At 43.0% G+C, this 20,311-nt stretch overlaps 1 pseudogene; it reads right to left on the bottom strand.

Moving 5' to 3' along the window:
• Positions 1-6,351: 6,351 nt before the first annotated feature.
• LOC147456369 (uncharacterized) lies at positions 6,352-7,019 on the bottom strand (annotated as a pseudogene).
• Between the last annotated feature and the right edge of the window lie 13,292 nt (positions 7,020-20,311).

Here is a 20,311-nt window from a genome sequence, read left to right as displayed (position 1 = left end):
GCATGATCACATGTACAAAATGATGTAAATATATGCATTTGGGAGATTTGAAAATTGGTTTTGAGTTTCAAATGTGGTGCAATGTGTGCACATTGTAAATATTTGTGCTTGTGTGTCGGCAGTCGAGCATACGTACATGTCTCAATAGGGTATCTGAACCTTGGATATGATTCTTGGTGGCTTATTTTGGCTCTAGGAAATGTGTTTGAGCTTTCTATAATGTGAATAATGCAAGTGATAGGTGTGGGCACTCTCATCCCGCCCGAGAAGTTTGGCACATGCGATAACTATCTATTTGTAGTGCTTGATCTACGGTGATGCATGTACCGTCCTAGAAGTGGTAAAAAATGGAATGTGAGGATGTGGAAAATAACTTTGGATATCAAGGATCAAGAATAAAAAATTTGGTGAATTTTGGAGTCTGTTTGGGATTTTTCCCTCAAAAGAATGCTCGTCGGGGGTCAAAATTGGCCAGAACTGGGCCAAAAAAGGCTAAAAAATTATCAAAAAAGGTGTGAAAAGGCTTCAAAAAGCCACATCACTCACAGTGCCGTGAGTGTTGATGCTAAGGGAGAACTTTTGATGTGCAATATCAACACTTTCACCCCTCTGTGTGTGGGAGGAAGCAGGGTTCCTACAGGTGGTCTAGTGCAGTCCTGTCGCGTTCGCGTCCTGTTTTCATGTGTGTGGAGGAGTGAATGAGAGCTTTCTCTCTTCAATTTTGAACTTGGGAGTGTCTATAAAAGTTTTGAGGTTTCCATGGATGTGTGTATGTGAGTAATTGAGGGAAGAACGTGCGACTTTCTGTAAGACTATGCGACCCTGTATCGGTGCCATTAGGATTGGTGCTACTCCAAAGAGTCCAACAAAGTGGAGTTTGGTGAAGTCTTTGCAATGGTTTGAGAGAGGCCTTTTGTGTTTGGATTTTTTTAGTTTTTTATGGTTTTTCTTGTATATTTTGTTCACCATCAAGTGTGATTTCAAGTGTTGATCAACTCGACTCGCCTTGTAGGTCGAGGCGTTTGGAGTTTGAATTGAGCTTGTGGGTAGTAATTTTATTGAGCTCTTGAGTGGTGGTGTGTGGGGGTTGGAATTCAAGTAAATTCCTTATATGGTGTTGAGTTGTCTGGGTGTACGAGTGTGCGCACGACATCTTTTTCTCCATCAGCGTCAACCCAAAGACTACTTCATTCCATGAAACTGTGTCAAGGGACGACATAGTCGAGGAGGGGGGGAAGTTAGCAGTGGCTCAAGATAACCCATGTAACATTTTTCTAGAGCTTCATTTTAAAAACACTTATTCTTATAATAAATTGATAATATTGTAACCCGTATTTGATGAGTGGATATTGTAATCTACGAGCTAGAGCTATAAGCTTCCAGATTGTATCAGTTAATCCTTGGTTAGAGCTCCCAGATGATTAGTTTTTGACATGAGAAACCTTGGCTAAGGTACAAAAACCAACTTTGTAAATTTTTAATTAAGTTTTTGGATAAGAAGTATACAGAGCGGGCTTACAACACTCTCTTCTCTCCTTCTCATGCTTCAATCTCCCTTGTCACTTGTCACATTACAGTGCCGTTGGAGAGGGGGAAAGGGGAACACACCCAGCACACAACACAATGTCTCACTATAGTCCAGAGTATACACACCGTCCCAATCCACTAGAGTTAACCTTCAAAACTCGACTCTATCCGCAAGCAAACCACTGCATGGACACGACTATATGCACACACGTCTTGCAATGCACCAAATAGACCCAATCACTCCGCTCTGCTCAAATCACAGCCTTCAAATCACAGCCTTCCACATGCACACAATCTCTCTCTTGCTCCCTTTGCACGACAAACTTCGGGGGGCACACACGTCGACACACACCAAGAAACACATGCACACAAGCAGAGAAGAGAAGGGGGAAGGGGGAATGACGCCAAGAGACATCAATGAATGGCCTTCTTGCATATACATCCATGTACAATCAATCCCTTGCCGGCACAAACCTCGACAGAAAAAATAATGGCCCAAAAGCCTACACAAGCAAAAAACTACCTCAGCCACATCATAATGGCAAAAAGCCCCAAAAAATTAACGTATACATCTTTTTATAGGGGTGTCTAGGAGACCCAAAAAAAAAAAAAGTGTGCTCTATAGCTCGTGTAGTCATCTTTGAGCTTCATTTAGAATCCTCCTTTGCATTGCATACATTTGGCTGACCCCTTTTGGCAACTCTTGCATGGTGCACTCCTTTGTCATACCATTTGTCCGCCTGCTCATGCCTTGCACTTGCCTTCTTGGGCCTTTGAACACCTTATCTCTCTCTCCCATTTGACCGGCCTTGGGACCTCCTCTTCACACCTCATCTTGCTTATGTTGCGGGACACCTCACTCTCTCCATCTCTATCATCTATGCACTAGCGATATCGTTAGTGGAGGGCGCATCCTTGCATTCAAAAATTTTGGCCCCAATCGGCGTGGGAGCCGAGCCCCAAATGGGTGTTATGTCACGTTAGCACTGTGCTCCGGTCGCTCGCCATCTCACAGGCGTGCCACCTTGCACCACTGCCCAGCGGGGCGCATGCCACTGGCGCCGCCCCTCTCCACCAAAAACTCTCACGCCGTCGCCCCTGCAGGGCCGTGCACCACCACAACACAACGCCCTTTATGGACCGCCATATCCAACCTGAGAGCACGTTCTCCCTCTCGCTTCAATACTCCTCCAAGGGTCACGCTATGGCCTTTATGGGTTGAACATTCGACCAAAGCTATTACATGTGGGTTTTTTGCTACCGCCACGTGGCAGCTCTGCAGAGCATGGTCTCCAAGCCTTCAAGAAGCTCAAAAATACTTTGATAAAAACCCCCCATGCAACCCAACTTTTTTCTCCACTTTTCCTGCCTGCAAACTATGACCTGCTGATCCGATTGTCGAGCCGAAAAACCTAGCTGCAAGCTCACTTGATTGACTCCAAACTCATCTGACCTTGCCGCACTTCAAGACTCCCCGAGACCCCGAATCGAGCCCGCAAAAATTGAGAAAACCATCTGCAATCAATCACGAACAAATGCACCTGATCTTTTCGACTACTGTAACTTTGTACTCTCAGCTCCGTTTGACGCGTAGTCAACACCTGCTAGCTCCATACACAACATAACACCTTCTCAAACCCTGTAAAAATCCTAAAAAGATCAGATGGCATGACTCCCCATGCGATCAGGGTGGACAACAACCTAGCCCCTGACAAAACTTCAACTAGCCATAAAAAATTGCAATCCGTAGGTCTCATTTGCAATCTGAAAAGATGGATATGCTCCGCAAATCAAGCACTATGCGTCTATACACTGACATCCACTCGGACCACCTATCTCCATCTGCCATGTTCGGTAAAGATTTGCAACACACTGCACCTTCAAACCTCAATATCTTGGGCTCTGTAGCTCGGTTTGATGAGCCGTTTGGACCTGCTCCTTCAACACCTCAAGCTCTACATTTCTAGACTCAAAGGCTGCACCTTAAACCTCCTTTACCTACTCCCCAAATTAACCCCTCTTGGAACCTTCCTTGGCCTATAGATCGCATCGGCCATACACCTCCACTGCTACTTGTCTATACATGCTCTTTACAGATGCTCTAACCCTTTGCAATGCTTCTGCTAGTCTACACATACCTGCCCATGACATCTTCAATGGTCACCAACTTTGACTCTACCACCGTCTGTTGTGTTGCAACCATATGTAAGAGCTCAAAGCATTGACGTAACATATCATGATAAATCGTAGCTTTTTTGACGTCACCAACTGACAGCTTAATTTCATCATAAGTAAGAATTTAAACTAGGAAACGACAAAGTAAATAGACAGGGTATTGGGACATTATTGCTAAGCATTTAGATGCATTCGGGATCAAAAGCGACTAGGTCAAAATCTCACTACTGTTAATAATCGCATTTTTTGCAACCCATAGAAAGTGAAATTTGAGACCATAAACATGTGAGCTTAGGTCTTATATACTTGTCCTAGAAGCGTCATAGCATTCTCGATGTTGTTTGATACTGGAACGATCATGGTTTGCTTGCCAATTTGCGACTAGCTTTTGATGACATAGATCATTTGAGTGTAGCTTGTGTTAAATGCGAATTGTGTGTTGTTTTTCAAGAGATTGACACCCTCTTATCGCCTTCATGCACTAGTCGAATCAACTTCGTCCCATGGATTGACAATTATGTTCGCGGTTCTTTATATGTCTACAATAAGATAAGATTGAGGCTAGGAAATCCATCCACAGCTCCTCTATAACCCAGTGACTACACAGCACCCATATCCCCTATTTAACACACACCTATACACCCTATCTGCAAACCAATTGATATCCTTGCCTATACCTGACCGGCCCTGACCACATCCCTCTTTTCACAAAGCATACCGTCTGCATATAATCTCTCAGAGCACCATTTACTCAAACATATGCAGTTTAATAACCAGCAAACCATTAGTAAACAATCCAATATCAATTAACAATCACCTCCCTTTGCAAATGACCTCTAGCTTACATCCCCTTTCATGATGAGTCTACATCCACTTAGCACACAATATCCTTGCACACATACCGCACTCTACAAACATAAACATGAGAGAATGAAAGAGACTTAGCAGAGTAAACTCGACACTAGAACCCCAACATAAATGATTGGAATGCCGCTATTAAGGTGTACAATGATTGATATGTAATCTCTCACTCAATGCAGCCTTTCATGGCGAGTGTGGCGAGTTTCCCCATGGATGATATGGAATACTCTCTTTCCGTAGTGCTTTCCCTTCGTTGATAGCGCTACCTTGAGATGATTGTTTACACCTTTTGACCTTCCTACAACAACCAAAGGTAGCGACCTTGCCAACCCACTTTGCTTTATGTAGAGTTGCTCCTTTCAGGCCGCTATTGACCCCTTCATGAGACACTACTCCAAGCTCTCATAGAGTAGAGCCACAGAGTTTTTCGATCCCCTTTAGTAGCCTTTTTTCTGCAGCTTTCGGACCCTTTCTCATCACGTCTATATTCCTCCTTTGCCCTGCCAAGAGAAACCTTCCCTTCTATGGTCCTTCCTCTTCTTGGTGCTCACGCTCACTTCAATGGCAAATGGCAGTACCCTTCATGCAATAAAACCGCACTCCCCTTGTTTTTAGCTTGTGATTCCCATCTACAGCTCCTCAGCTAGTTCCATGCTCTCTTGGCCTCACCCACCTGCAAGTTTGAGCCCCTGGCTTCCCATCCCATAGCTTTCAGATCAGCTCTCCAGCTCTCGGTACATAGCCTTGTCCTTATTGTTCCTTGAAACTCATCACCAACAGGCTACTAGCCCTGGACAACCCTATCTTCTACCCCTTAGCGGCCCTCTGTTGGCGCCCCCTTGGCCCTTGGCAACCTTCAATCCTCGTGTATCTCTCGACCTCCTATAGCGGCTCCTCTCTACCCAGTAGCAATAGCGCTTAATTGTGGCTCCTCCTCTGTAGATGGCGACAGCCCCTTTTATTATGAACTCTAGATCTCGGAGTCCCCCCTACCTTCAGCGCCAGCTCCTCATGCCATGCAACTGCCGCGTGGTGCAGTGCAGTGCCTTCATGCAGTAAACTCAACTTTTTTTTAAAACCTTTTCCCTACATTATTTTTTAAATAAAGCTTCCTTGGCACCGCTTCCCCTCGATTGCCAAGATTAAAAAACTCATCCTTAGCTCCTCATCATCTGTGCTTAAATCTTTGCCCTGCACGAAGCTTTATTAACGAGAGTATTTCTCACGCCTGCAATGTCCACATGGCCGCTACCGGATATAACTCTTTCCACAAAACGTATCTCCAATGAAAAAAAAACATTTGTATCTATTACAAGCATATACTCCATCCTTTGAAGCATTGGTACCATAAGCATTTGTCTTGTCACTTGCTAGAGAACTCTCCATCGCATAGTCTTTATCATGTCAATACTAAAACCTACCCATTACACCTTGCAAAGTAGTTCGCAACAACATATCCATCAACAACACCCTATATAGCTTCAGTGCCTTGCCATTTGCTTGAGCCTGTTGCATACCAAGACAAATTTGTTTTCCTTGCAAACCTGCATCCAAACCCTCTAAAATTTCCCCCAAAATTGACTCTTTAGACTCAAGAGCATGACCTGTTGAAGCTTCAACTTGATCTCCAAACACCTCATCACCTGCAAGGTTGGTGGTACCTTCTTCTTGGCATGGAGCCTCGCCATCATAGGTTTCACTTGTACCTATCTCTAGAGAATCAACTGCCATAGCTACTTCTTCACAGCCACACACTAACTCCGGAACTTCATAATGCATCTCTTACGCTCACCAAGGCGAGGTTTCCCCACCCCCTTGCATAGACAAATCACTTTGACATACCGCTACTTTTGTTTCTAGCTCCTTCAAGTCATTCTTGAAAACCTGCTCTTCAATCAAGTCAATTGTACAATCAAACCATACCTCTTCTTCTAGCAAGGATTCACCATCACAAGGCACAAGAGAGAGGGCTGCTCAATTGGTAGGTTCGTACAAAGCATCTCTGCACTTGCACTTTGCTTCTCTTTGACCTTCAGCGGACTACTAGGAAACTCGTATACATCTTTCCCCACTTCATCCATAAGAAAAACATCATAAGTTTCATACCTTGAAGATATAGACTCTATCTCTCACGTGCTATCTGTGTCTAAAACACTGCTGGAGCTTTGAGAGCTTTCGATTCCTCTTTTGATCTTGCTGATTCTTGCACCTCTGCTACCTTCCTCGTTGCTGGTTTTGGAACCAACACTTCTTCTTCAAGACCTATTATCACCTCATCCTCTTGAGCAAGCAAACATGGTATGTGTTGCACCTCTTGACCTTATTGGTACGTGTTGCACCTCTTCTATCCCATAATCACCTTCACGTGCTTTGATCAAATTCACATCAATAAAAGAAGGGTCGTTTACCTCTTCATGTTCACCCATCTGTTTGGACCTAGGTCCACTAGTTGCCATGATTGTAGACTGTCGCAATTATGCCTCCATCTTCTTCTTCATTTTTTTCGCTCTTTGCTCTGGCGACTCTGATAGCCTCATCATAGGTCCTTGGATCTTCATAATCCACTCTCTCACGAACATAAGGATGCAAGCAAGATAGAAACTTTTCCAGCTTAAAATATCCAGCATTGGTTGCTTGGATAGTAGCCGCCAAATCCCCCCAATAATCTTCAAATCTATCAACAAAGGTATTGAAATGTGTACTTACCTCCTACTGCAAGCCTTTGATATTTGCATCTACTTCCAAAACCAACACCACCTTTCAATACCTTTGTAGAAATTTCTCGCTAAATCCGATCCAATTTTGCTTGTGTGCATCTTCACCAAGCTTTGCTTTACCTCGCAGCACCAAAGGGTAGACTCTAGAGCTTTGCTTCATCACCTGGCATCTACAATACTGTCAGCATAAATAACTCAAAATCAGAAATTCAATCGTCTGCATCTTCATCTTCTTTGAACACCGGACCAAATTTCTGCTTCATCTTGATTCACAAACGCTTGGTCAAGTAGCAATGAGTGGATCCTCACTGGGGGCACCACAAGATGGAAAGGGGGAAATGGAAAAACACCCATCACACATGATGAATGCCCCTCTATAACCTTGTGACTCCATAGCATCCCTATCCCCTATTTAACACACACCTAGAAAATCGATCTGCAAACCACTTTATGTCCTTGTCCACACCAATCGACCTTGACCACATACCTCTTGTCACAAAGCATACATTCTACCTTTAATCTCTCAGAGCACCATTACTCAATTGTAGGCATTTTAATAACCAAAAAACCATAAGTAAACAATCCAATATCAATTAACAATCACCTCCCTTTGCAAATGATCTCTAGCTTACATCCCCTTTCATGATGAGTCTACACCCACTTAGCACGCCCGATATCCATGCACACATACCGTAGTCGACAGACATAAACATGAGAGAATAAAAGAGACTTAGCAGAATAAACTCAACACTAGAACCCGAACTTAAATGATTGGAATGGCGCTATTAAGGTGTGTACAATGATTGATATGTAATCTCTGACTCAATGTAGCATTTCATGGCGAGTGTGGCAAGTTTCCCCATGGATGATATGGAAAACTCTCTTTCAGTGTAATGCTTTCCCTTGGTTGATAGCGCTACCTTCAAATGACTGTTTCCATCTTTCAACCTTCCTGCAACAACCAAAGGTAGCGACGCTTCCAACCCACTTTTCTTTATGTAGCATTGCTCCTTTCAGGCTGTTGTCAACCCCTTCACACAACACTACTCCAAGCTCTCATTGTTAAGTATGGAGCCTGATTTACTCTTGTAATTTTCTGTGGTAAAAGCGCACATTTGTAAGGCCCCCATTATGAGGAGAAGCCATCGTGCTTGAAGGAAAATCACTCACCGGAAACCAAAATTTTCACAGATAAGAATCAGGGGCAACTTTAAAGGCCTCGGGAGCGAAGCCCCCCGAGATTTTTTTTTCGCCGAAATATTATGGCCGGACAGCGGCCGAAAAGTGGTCGGAAAACAACCGGTCGGTTGGCCGGTGGTCGGAAGTCAATGGCCGGTGGCCGGTGGCCGGTGGCCGAATTCAAAAGCGGACTTGTCTTGTCAAGGGCGGCCACACATGGGTGGATTGGAGGGTCCGATTTGGACTTATTCGCACAAGGGCGGCTACACATGGCTGTCTCTCATAAGAGAGGGCAGCCCTTTTGGCCTATAAAAGGAGGCCATTTCTACACACATTTCATAGTGTGAAGTTGATGCAACAAGGTGAGTGTGAGGTGGTGAGAGTGAAGCAAGGCGGGAGCTCCATTAAGGGTATAATCCCTTTGTAAACTACTTCTTGTTTTGAAGTACTAAAGCCATTGAGTGGCTGCTTTCCCGTGGACGTAGCCCACATTGGGTGAACCACGTATATCGTGTGTACTCTCTCTCTCTCTCTCTCTCTACTCTATAATCTCGTGTATATAAATCTGTCTCTCTCCATTAAGTAATCTACTAAATTATCTATTTAGCTACGTCTTATTTCCTAACAACTGGTATCAGAGCAAGGTTTGCTCGTAGCTAAATTATCTCAAGGAAAGGATTCCTTGAATTGAGTGGGAGTTATGGCGGAGGAAGGGAAGCTCAAGATTGAGAAGTTCAACGGCAAAAACTACCAATATTGGAAGATGCAGATTGAAGACTATCTCTACCAGAAGGACCTCTATTTGCCACTAGGCGGTCTTACGAATTAGAAGCCCGCAACAATGGCAGATGAAGCATGGATTGTCCTTGATCGAAAGGCACTGGGAACAATCCGGTTAAGCTTGGCATCAACGGTGGCCTTCAATGTTTCGGAGATGAAGACCACGAAGGACTTGATGAAGTCACTTGACGACTTCTACGAGAAACCATCGGCATCCAATAAGGTATTTCTTATGAAGCGCTTGTTCAATCTAAAGATGGCAGAGAATGGTACAGTTGCAGAACACCTAAATGACTTTAACACAAACATAAGTCAACCTCGATCAGTGAAAATAATTTTCGATGACGAAGTGCGAGCTCTCCTTATACTATCATCTCTACCGAATAGTTGGGACAGCCTTGTGATGGCTGTAAGTAATTCTATCTCTGGCACAAATACTCTTAAGTTTGATGATGTTGTGGGTGTTCTCCTAAGCGAGGAAATGCGAAGGAGAAGCACAGGAGAATCATCAAGTGTTGCACTATCAGTGGAAACAAGAGGAAGGCTTAAGGAGACGTTCAAAAACCAAAAGGGTCGTGATCGCTCAAGGCGGAGCAAGTCACGCACAAAGTCAGTTCTTGAATGTTGGAACTGTGGCAAGAAGGGCCACGTCAAGAAGGATTGCTGGTCCAAAAAGAAGAAGGAGACAGAGTCTCAAGACAACAAGCCAACATGGGAGGCCAATGTGGCAGGTAAAGTAGAGCAAGATGCTCTAATTCTCTCATTAGACAATGTGTCTAATTCCTGGATAGTAGATTCCGGGGCTTCATTCCATGCGACACCACACAAGCAACATTTCCAAGACTACACCAAACGTAATTTTGGGTATGTATACTTGGGAGATGATGAAGCTTGTGAGATTGTCGGCAAAGGTACAGTTTCTGTCAAAACTGCTAACGGAAATGAATGGAAGCTTAAAGATGTTAGGCATGTTCCTTCTCTTCGCAAAAATTTGATCTCTACAGGACACTTGGACGATGAAGGTCACAACATTGCATTCGGAAACAAACGGTGGAAGATCTCAAAGGGATCTTTGGTGGTTGCCAAGGGTGAAAAAGTCGGTACACTTTAATTGTGTATTGTTAGCACGCAACCTTCAGCTTTTGCAGCAACTACAGAAGGTGATAGTGCGGTGTGGCACTACCGACTTGGGCATATGAGTGCCAAAGGAATGCAAATCCTTCAAACAAAGAAGCTTCTACCAGGTTTGAAAGAAGTGGACTTAGAGTTCTGTGAAGATTGTGTTTATGGTAAACAAAAGAGGGTAAAATTTCAAAAATCAGGAAATGAAAGAAAAAATAAAAAACTTGAGTTGGTTCATTCTGATGTTTGGGGTCCTGCAAGTACACCATCATTTGGTGGCTCATTGTACTATGTAACATTCATAGACGATGCGACTAGAAAAACATGGGTTTATGTCATGAAGAATAAATCCAATGTATTTTCCATATTTCAAAGGTGGAAAGCCTTTGTGGAGAATGAAACAGGTACCAAGGTTAAATGCCTCAGATCCGACAATGGAGGCGAATATTGCAGCCAAGCTTTTGAAAGCTTTTGTGATAGCAATGGCATTCGGAGGCAAAGGACAACCCCAAGGACACCTCAACAAAATGGGATTTCGGAAAGGATGAACATGACAATCATGGAACGAGCACGAAGCATGCGGCTACATGCAGGCCTACCGCTTGAGCTTTGAGCGGAAGCTGTAAGTACGTATGTGTACTTAATCAATCGGTCACCCTCAACGGCATTGGATGGGGGAGTTCCAGAAGAGGCATGGACAGGTAAACCGGTGAATTATGCATTTTTCAAAGTGTTTGGGTGTGAGGCTTTCATGCACATAGATAGAAGCCTAAGATCAAAGCTAGATGCAAAGTCCAAAAAGTGTTTCTTCATTGGCTATGGAGAAGGAGACTTTGGGTATCGCTTATGGAATCCTGAAGATGGTAAAATCTTAAGGAGTAGGGATGTAATTTTTAACGAACAAAATATGTACAAAGATTACTTGGAAAGAAAACAAACAAAAGAAACAGGTGATGAGTACATGGAGCTTGAGGACGGTGAAGACTCAAGGACTGCAAACGGTGACAATGTGCAACAACGTTACCCAAATGAGGAGCCTCAACCTATTCCCCGAAGATCTAAAAGCAAGTAGACCTCAAGAAAGGTTTGTTCCTTCCTTCAACCATCTCTTGATCTCAGATTCTGGAGAGCCGGAATCATATGAAGAAGCTATGCAACATGAATCCAAAGAAGAATGGACGAAGAGCATGCAAGTGGAGATGGACTCACTACATCGCAACCAAACATGGGAGTTGGTTGAGTTGCCTAAAGGTAAGCGGGCACTTCAAAACAAATGGGTGTACAAGCTAAAGGAAGAAGAAGGTGGGAAAAAAAGGTACAAGTCTAGGCTTGTGGTAAAAGGTTTTTCTCAAAAGAAAGGTATTGACTTCAATGAAATATTTTCTCCTGTTGTAGAAATGAACTCAATTAGGCTTGTCTTAAGCCTTGTGGCTGCTCATGATCTAAATCTCGAGAAAATGGATGTAAATACGGCATTTCCTCACGGTGACTTAGAGGAGGAAATCTACATGCTTCAACCAAAGGGGTATGAAGTAAAAGGTAAGGAGAAAATGATTTGCAGATTAAAGAAGAGCTTGTATGGTTTAAAGCAAGCATCAAGACAATGGTACTTGAAGTTTGATCGATGGATGTTGGATCATGGATTCACAAGATGCAACTCGGATCACTGCGTCTACACGGAGAATTTGGGAGATGGGAAATTCATCATCCTAATGTTGTATGTTGATGACATGTTGATTGCAAGTGCTAACATGCAGGACATCAAAGACCTAAAAGAGGAGCTGTCCAAATCTTTTTCAATGAAAGATTTAGGTGCTGCAAAGAGGATACTTGGTATGAAAATATCAAGGGACAGGACGAAGAAGACAATAAAGCTATCTCAAGAAGATTACATCAAGAAGGTACTAGAAAGGTTTGCAATGCAAAATGCAAAACCAATTTCTACACCTTTGGCTGGTCATTTTAAACTAACGAAGGATATGTGTCCAAAGACACAAGAGGAGATAGCCTATATGTCTAAAGTTCCATATGCTGCAGCGGTAGGTTCTCTAATGTATGCTATGGTCTGGACAAGGCCAGACATTGCACATGCAGTGGGAGTTGTGAGTAGGTTCATGGACAACCCAGGTAAAGAGCATTGGCAAGCTGTGAAGTGGATACTTAGGTATCTAAAAGGGACAACAACAAATGCTTTGTATTTTGGAGGAACTGATATTTTTCTAGAAGGGTATGCTGATGCAGATATGGCAGGTGACAAAGATACTCGAAGGAGCACTACTGGCTATGTTTTCACGGTTGGAGGCACAACACTAAGCTGGGCTTCAAAGCTGCAGAAAGTGGTTTCACTTTTTACCACGGAAGCAGAGTATGTAGCAATGACGGAGGCAAGCAAAGAAATTATGTGGCTTCACAGATTCTTAGAAGAGCTTGGATTCAAACAAGACAATTGTGTCTTGTACAGTGATAGCCAAAGCGCTATCCATCTTGCGAAGAACTCAGCCTTTCATTCAAGGACAAAGCACATTGAGGTGAGATATCACTTCATACGCACTCTTTTGGAAGAGGGACAACTAAAGCTAGGAAAGGTGCATACAAGTGAAAATCCTGCAGACATGTTTACAAAGGTGGTCAACAAGGAGAAGTTGAGCTTTTGCTCATCTTCAATCGGCATTCAAGGATAAGAAGCCAGAATGGAAAGCAGTCACAGGTTTGGTTTGGAGATCAATCTCCAAGTGGGAGATTGTTAAGTATGGAGCTTGATTTACCCTTATAATTTTCTGTGGTAAAAGCGCACATTTGTAAGGCCCCCATTATGAGGAGAAGCCATCGTGTGTGAACGAAAATCACTCACCGGAAACCAAAATTTTCACAGACAAGAATCAGGGGAAACTTTAGAGGAATATTATGGCCGGAATATTCTTTTTCGCCGGAATATTATGGCCGGACGGCGGCCTAAAAGTGGTCGGAAAACAACCGGTCGGTTGGCCGGGGGTCGGAAGTCAATGGCCGGTGGCCGAATTCAAAAGCGGACTTGTCTTCTCAAGGGCGGCCACACATGGGCGGATTGGAGGGTCCGATTTGGATTTATTCGCACAAGGATGGCTACACATGGCTGTTTCTCATAAGAGAGGGCAGCCCTTTTGGCCTATAAAAGGAGGCCATTTCTACACACATTTCATAGTGTGAAGTTGATGCAACAAGGTGAGTGTGAGGTGGTGAGAGTGAAGCAAGGCGGGAGCTCCATTAAGGGTATAATCCCTTTGTAAACTACTTCTTGTTTTGAAGTACTAAAGCCATTGAGTGGCTGCTTTCCCGTGGACGTAGCCCACATTGGGTGAACCACGTATATCGTGTGTACTCTCTCTCTCTCTCTCTCTCTACTCTATAATCTCGTGTATATAAATCTGTCTCTCTCCATTAAGTAATCTACTAAATTATCTATTTAGCTACGTCTTATTTCCTAACACTCATAGTGTAGAGACACAAATTTTTCTGATCCCCTTTAGTAGCGTTTTTTCTGCACCTTTCAAACCTTTTCTCATCGCCTCTATATTCTCGCTTTGCACTGCCAAGAAAAACCTTCCCTCCTATAGATTTTTTGATCCTTCCTCTTTACTTGTGCACTGTACATGAGCCCTCATATCTTCTGCTCACACTCACTTCAATGGAAAATGGTGCTACCCTTCATGAAAGCTCCCATCCGCAACTCCTCGGCCAGCTCCATGCCCTCTTAGCCTCACCCACCTACAGGCTCGAGCCTTTGGTTGCCCCTCCCATAGTGCTTAGAGATCTCCAACTCTTGGTACATAGCCTTTCTCTACAGGAGGTCACCCCTTTGTCCTTATTGTTACTTGCAACTCGTCACCAGCCGGCTACTAGCCCTAGACAACCCTATCTTCCGCCCCTTTGTGGCCCTCTATTGCCTCACTCCTGGCCCTTGGCAACCTTCAATCCTCGTGTAGCTCTTGACCTCATGTAGCGGCTCCTCTCTACCACTAGCGATAGCCCTTAATGGTGGCTCCTCATTTGGGGACACTCCCTTTTGTTATGAACTCCAACTCTCGGATTCCCCTCTACCTTCAGCGCCAGCTCCTCAGGCCATGCAACTACCGCTGTTGGGCGCATTTTTCACATCCCATTTTTTGTAAATTTATACATATGGACATGACGCCCTATGTCAATAGGGTGTGTGGACTTTCTTTTTTGGGTTTTTTAGCTTGCTTTACCTAGCACATGTACATGCAGGGCAAGTCACTAGCATAGTGTCAGTTGTCGGGCTACTGTAAGTGCCCGTGAGTGAGTTTTTTGAATTTAGACTTTTATATACCTAAAACTCACGTACAAAATTAATAAAGCTCAGCAAAACTCCAAAAAATTTCAGGTTTTAGCTCGTTGTTCCTCCTTGATGTTTTTTGATGTTGTTTTTTGCATAGCCTTGCCTGCTCTACGTGTAGTCGTGTTAGGACAGCTCTCTGTTCGCATCAATTTTGTATATAGCAGCGTGTAGATTCAAATTTTTTCATCTTCAGCTTTCTCACTAGTCATTTTTCAAGATTTTTCTCAAGCTTTAAAGTTCCCCAATTGGAATTGTGCTCTTCAAGTTACTAGTTCTCTACAGCGTTATGGCTATCGAAGCCTAGTGGCAAATTGTGTGCAGACAGATTGGGAGGCCACGCATCTATGAATTGTGGAATTGGTGGGTTTGTGATGTTCAATTGTGAAAGGGAATGCCCTTGTATTCATATGCATTGGTCGGCGTGTGCTGTAAATTCAAGAGGGTTTTGCTCCTATGTGCTATGGTCCTTTGGGTGGGCGTGTGCTTGTAAATTCCCAATGGAGCATAGGACTTTTTGTTGGGGTTAACTAAGAGTTGTTGGGGTTTAATTTTTGGTTCTGATTTTGAATTTTGAATTCTCTTGGGCTATATAGCTATAAAGGTGTCCCACTTTTCCTTTTGTCTAACAGTATTTTGATGCCCGCCACCGAGGAATCGGTTCAAGCTACCTTCAATTCACAGGTTTTGGAAGACATGGAGTTTATTTTTCCTGAGTTTAGTGGGAAATCTAATGAAAGTGCCAAAGTTTTCAATGAGAGAATGGAGTTTGCTTGCCTTCTTTCTAACAAGAAAGACCTAGCGTTCGTGCTACGAATCTTCTACTTTTGTTTGAAGGGAGATGCTAGGGAATGGTTGGAAGGCTACGAAAAGGAACTACAATCACCCCAAACTCCTCAATTTATGACTTATGAAATGGTAATACATGATTTTCTTACACACTTTCAACAAGTGGAAGACCCACAAAAGGCATGGCAGTCTATTCAAGGCTTGGTACAGGGTGAAGGCCAGACCCAAGAAGACTTTGTGAAGGCATTCAATGCATTATGGACAAAGTGGTGTACATCTTTGGTGGTTGAAATTCCTCCATCCCATGTTGAATAATGACAAGTTTCTTTCAAGCTTGAGGAGTAGTCTACGCTTGAAGGTAGAGCTTAAGCAGCCAAGTACCTTTCAGGAGACAGTTGAAATTGCAAAGAATAAAGAGTGGAAATCAGAGCGCCTTCACCAACTTGGAATCATTGTCGAGCCAGATGTTGATGTGAAAGAACGGTAGAGCAACCAAGGGTCCTCATTAGGGAGCCACGTCATGATCAACAAGATTCTCATGATGTGAATGCTTTTTGCAATGAGGTGCAAGAGGTTGTAGGTCTTATGAAGAATCTTATTGTACATATGATGGGAGGTGGAAGAGGTCAAAACTATGGATATCGACGTGGCTATGGAAGCAATGAAGGGTTTACATGTGGTAGAGAAAGAGGCATGGCTGGAAGAGGGGATATGTTTCAATGTTACAATTGTGGTGAATGGGGTCAAAAATGCCCTCAATGTGACAAGCCAAAGAGAATTGGTGGTTATTGTTTTCTCTTCCTTCACAAATTCCGTCTTGAGCTCAAGATTATGGTGTTGAGATTAAAGGGGAAGCAGGGCCAAGTGGTTTGACAGCTAAAGAGAAGGGAAAAACAAAGGTGGTAATCATAATCCGTTTGGAGAAGAAAGAGGATGATTTGGGAGCTATGATCATGCCTGTAGGTAAGAGGGTTACAAGGGATCATGACATGAGTGATGCAAGTCCCACCCATAAAAGAGGGAAACAGGTTGAAATAGGTACATGTAAAGAAAAGAAGAAGAGAAAACCCAAGCAACATTACAATGCATCGAACTTTCCTTTGCGAGAAGGGCAACCAAACTATAGTTTAAGGGTTGATTTGGTAAGTAGAAAGGCTGATGTTACCTTTGGGCAACTCATGGAGATGTGTCCTAAGTTAAAGAGGCAGTGGCTGTCTTTGAATGAGCTACCTGATATATACCTACCATGGATGCACCGCATAAGAGGAAGTGCATTGGAGAGGATTATATTGATGGAGGTGCGCAAGTATGTGTTATTACTCAAGCTTGTGTATCAAATTTGGGACTCAACATTGTTAGGAATTGAGGTTTTTGCATAAATCTTGTCAATCAATCAAGGTTGATGTGCTTGGGAAGTATAAAGGACTTGGAGGTGGATGAATTTGACATTAAAGTGTTGGTCAATTTCCATGTTATGCCCGCAGGTATTGGTGCTTTCCTCTCATCCTTGGAAGACCATGGTTATAGGCAACCAAAGCTGTATAGGATTGGGACATGGTACCATCACTCTCTATAATAGAACGGGTGATAAGGAGAGGTTTGACATGGCTAGCAAGTGTGGGATGGGTTTCTAGCCTCACTCCTATCTTATTGCATACATAGAAAGAACCACGCACATTATTGTCAATCCATGGGACGAAGCTGACTTGAATAGTGCATAGAGGCTGCAAGAGGGTGTCAATCTCTTGGGAAACAACAGAAAATTTGCATCTAACACAAGCTACACTTAAATGACCTAAGTCATCAAAAGCTAGTCAATAATCGACAAACAAACATGACCATTACAGCATCATTAAACGACATCCAAATGTTACGAAACTTCTAGGACAAGTGTATAAGACCTAAGCACACATGCTTATAATCTCAAATCTCACTTTTGATGAAGTGACAAAATCACGATTATTAACAGCAATGAGTTTTTGACCTAGTCGTTTTTGACCCCGAATGCATCTAAATGCTTAGCAATGATGCCCCAATACCCCGCTTGTGCTTACTTTGTGATTTCCTAGCTTAAATTCCTACTTATGGATGAAATTAGGCCGCGGTTTGGCGATGCAAAAAGCTATAGTTTACCATGATATGTTTACTTCAATGCGTAGAGATCTTACCTGCGGTTGCAACGCAACAGACGGCACTGCAATGTGACAACCGACAAGGGAGTGGGAAGCATGAGAAGGAGAGAAGTGAGTGTCGTTAGCTCACGTTGTGTATTTCTTATCCAAAACTTACAAAAATTGGCTTTTATACCTTAGCCAAGGTTTCTTTGGTCAAAAACTTATAATATGGGAGCTCTAACTAAGGATAAATTGATACAATCTAGAAGCTTATAGCCCTGGCTCATTGATTACAATATCCACTTGGAAAATAGGAGTTACAATATTCTCGGTTTACCAAAAGAATAAAATTTTTACAACAAAGCTCCCAAAAAATGATACATGGGTTAGCTTGTTGCTAACACTTCCCCCCTCCTTGACTGTGTCATCCATTGACATGATTTCATGGACTGAAATAGTCTCCGGGCTAATGGCTGGCGAGACAGTCTTTAAGTGCTTGTAGAGATTTTGGATATCTGATGCGGCTTTCTTTCTCAAGGACTTGCAAAAACTGAATAGTGACTTTATTTTTAAGTTCTATGGCAGAATAGCCAACAAACCTTCCTGTCAGATTGCTAATCACTGGCTCAAATATCTTTGTGTGCCATGTGAAGAATCCTGTGTAAAAGGCCTCTTCAAATTTCAACATATTGCTGGATGGCAAAAACATACATCTAGCATAGAGTCCGTAGAGGACTTCTTCTGAAGGCTCTCCACTCAAATCATAGCACAAGCCTTTGTTACCTTCTAAGAAAGATATCCATGGGGCTCTTACTTTCTCAGGCCCATGAAAAACTTCAATTCATGTGAGCACCATTTTGCAGATTTTATATAGCATTGCACATGAGAGGTCAGGGAGGCTCTTGAAGAAGTTCATGGGACCCGTTAGGGTTTTCACCATGTATTCTTCAGTTGTTGGTCCTTGCTCTGGAGGTGGCAGTCTCGGGTAGTTGAGCCAAGTTGGTCTCTTCTTCCTCAATTCTTCATGTGCTGGCCATGTCCTTACCCTTGGTACAGGATAGAAGGTGGGGTCTTTCTATATTGTTGCAAGTGCTCTTGTAAATAGAATGAGGTACCTTGAGTTTTTGTTGATATAGTTCTTCCTCCATTTGGGGTGGAGAGCATCTGAACCTTCTTCTTGTATATCCTTGTATAGTTTTTCTTTGACTTACAGTAGCTCCACCTTTATCAAAGGGTAGCGAAGATATTGTTGATGCCATTGAGCATTGATTTGGTTGGGAGTGAGTTGTGTTACATTGACTGAGAACTCTCAAATCCCAATCCATTTCCGCTTTCCATTCAACATCCACTTCATGGACAATCTATTCTTTAAGTGCATCTTCTTCAGCTTTAGAAAGCTGGACCATTGGCACTTGTTCCTCTTCAATGATCGGTACTTGGAATTCAGACTCTCCTATTTGCCCTTGTGTTGGCTGTGTTTCCATATTTACAAAAGAGACTCATGGAATGTCTATAATTGGTTGTTCAAAGGTACCTGCCTCCTCTTGAGCTTCCCCATGACCTTCTCTCAATAACCGGTTGGCTCTCTTTAAATCCTCTATCTCCTTGAGCAAGATCTTCTCTTTCTACCTTCATTAAAGAGAGCTCTCATCTTTGTGCCTATTCTAGCTTCAACTCAACTTTTAGGACCTTGTTTCTCTTTTCCAAAGTCTTGTAGACTTTGTTTGTTCCCTTGAGTGAAGCTACGGCCGAGTTTTCCCTGATCCGCTTTAGAAATGCCGCTTGGTCATTGATCCTCTGCTCTGACTATTGCAAAGAGGCATTTGCTACATTTAATTGCACTTGGAGATTTTGTACTGATTGAGTAGTGATTAAAAGTTCATTTGTCACTTCAGTCCGTTGTTGCTCCTTGATTTTGCATGCATCTAGCAGCTTTGTAAGAAGCTCTCCTAAATCTTTCATTTCTTTTTGTTGCTTCTCCTTCACACTTTGGTGTTGCTTTGCTTCATTTTTGAGCTCTTTGATCCGTTCTTGAAGTTTCTTGATGATGATCATCCTGTGTTCAAGCTCACCTTGGAGAGCATCAATTACCTGTTCCAACTCTTTAGCTTTAGCACTACGGCTAATAACTGTTGTTCTCATCTTTGCTATTATCATCTGCATCTGCTTTGCATACTCATTAACCTGGATGATCACTTCATCCGTTGTTTCCTATTCTTCAGCTTCTACCTGAGGCTGCTTAGAAGTTCCAATAGATTTGGCTTGCTGCTCTTTTGACGATGTAGCAGATTCTGCTTGTGGCTTGGTAGATGGTTCAGCTAAATCTTATTGAGGCTTTGTAGCTCCTTCAGTTGATTCTGCTTGTGTTGTTGTAGAAGGTCCAACTTCATCTTTGTATGTTTTCTTGGGTTGTTCATAACTGGCCTCCTCCTCTTGTTTCTCTTCTCCTTTTATTTCCTCACCTTCATTGGATTTGGACTAAGGACTTGGACTAGGATTGGGATGATCTTCTGGTTCACTGGTGGGTGAAGTGAGTCTTGGAGACATCTCTCCTTCTTCATGATGTGATTCAGTTTGTTGTTCAGCTTCTGCTTGCATTTGTTGTGCAGTCGACTCTTCTCTTGCTTTCCTTTGTGCTTCTAGAGCTTCTTGTACCTTGAAGGCTTTGGCTTCTGCATATATTTGCTCAAGCAAATCCTTCAGATATTCTTCAA

This window comes from Adiantum capillus-veneris, chromosome 6 (assembly GCF_014529385.1).
Source record: "Adiantum capillus-veneris isolate H3 chromosome 6, ASM1452938v2, whole genome shotgun sequence".
Lineage (NCBI taxonomy): Eukaryota > Viridiplantae > Streptophyta > Polypodiopsida > Polypodiales > Pteridaceae > Adiantum > Adiantum capillus-veneris.
The sequence above is the reverse complement of the archived record's forward strand: the minus strand, read 5'-3'. Positions and strand labels throughout refer to the sequence as shown.